We start from the raw sequence: 1,335 nt of genomic DNA, 5'->3' as shown, positions 1-1,335 counted from the left end.
ACTATTTCTAGCCTCCTCACGAAGCCTGGTATAGGCTATCCAAATACATCAATTTCTTCTTTTGCATCTGGGAACTGACTTAACCGCGATATTTTCTCTTCCAGCTGGATAATGTTGAAGCCGTGGCCAATGTCACCGTGGAGGTCGGTGGAGTCAGCGGCATGTTGGAAGGCTCATTTACATACGACCCTGCCATCACTCCTGTCGTCACGGTTGCAATGCCAACGAATGTCTCCGTAGCAGGTGAGTAATTGCACACATACAACGAAACACATGCACAAACACGTATACTGACAAAATGTAATACTATGACATGGGACTATATAATATTCACTTATACTATTTTCTCCAGGTGGCGATGTTTTGCAGGTAAAGGGCTCGTCATTTGGAAGCAACGATTCTCTCATATCTATGACGGTTGGGTCGAGCATATGTGAGATAGAGGGGCAAGTCACCGACAACAACATTACATGTATCCTTCCGCCGCTACCGTCGGGGCAATACCCGGTACTACTTCACGTGGATAACATTGGGTACGCTTATAGCAGGTAAGTGCTTTAAGAAAATAATTCTAAATTGCTAACTCCTACTATTCGGTCCAGTTTTAAAAATGCCCGAAATTACATAGCTATACCGGACCAAAACTTGGTTCAAGCTGGTACATGCGTTTTCTAACACACAGTTCTTTTTATCTAGCGCGCCTTTGGTGATAGAATACATCTTCAGGGTGGACAACATTGACCCTTTGGAAGGCTCCTTGGCAGGTATAAGTTTAACGTTAGCTGCAGATTAAACATATGAGTGTTAAATACTGTTACAAGTAATCGCGAGGAGAAGTTTAAGGCATTGGTATTTTACTTAAGTATATAAGTATACTCTTATACTTAGAATAAAGGTCTTGTATAACAATTATTCTCTCCATGTCTGTTAACAGGTGGAACTGTACTAAACATAACCGGCGAAGGGTTCCCAACAAACGTGTCTGCAGTTGATGTGAAAGTCGGGCCTGTGTCGTGCGACGTTCGGGAGATATCTGAGAACATACTGGTGTGTGTAACTCAACCGTACGCCAGGACGCACCATGTGAGGAATGCCGGTAAGTAGCAAACTCGATGTCCATCTCAATTAGCAGTTCAACGAATGATAACATATCGACTAATGATTCGACCAATGAAAGACTGGTGGTATGTCCACTAAATGTTAGCATGTCTACGTTTTGATGGAGGAGTGTTAGGCAATGAGTTAGGTCTTTTTTCCTAGAACTATGATCGTAGTGGTTCTCGTTGCCACCAAGTACAGTCGGGTCAAACTCACTATGATGGTTTTAATCAAGAC

General features: G+C 42.8%; 1 long non-coding RNA gene across 1 annotated transcript; it reads left to right on the top strand.

Annotated features, from left to right (window-relative positions):
- The first annotated feature begins 397 nt into the window (after positions 1 to 397).
- LOC109486512 lies at positions 398 to 1,065 on the top strand. Its single transcript, XR_002141199.1, has 3 exons — positions 398 to 548; positions 697 to 764; positions 935 to 1,065. It is a non-coding gene; the product is annotated as an uncharacterized LOC109486512 (long non-coding RNA).
- Positions 1,066 to 1,335: the final 270 nt, after the last annotated feature.

The sequence above is a fragment of the Branchiostoma belcheri genome, unplaced genomic scaffold (genome assembly GCF_001625305.1).
Source record: "Branchiostoma belcheri isolate BF01 breed outbred unplaced genomic scaffold, Haploidv18h27 scaffold80, whole genome shotgun sequence".
NCBI lineage: Eukaryota > Metazoa > Chordata > Leptocardii > Amphioxiformes > Branchiostomatidae > Branchiostoma > Branchiostoma belcheri.
Note: the sequence above shows the minus strand (reverse complement) of the source record. Positions and strands in the feature narration are given on the sequence as shown.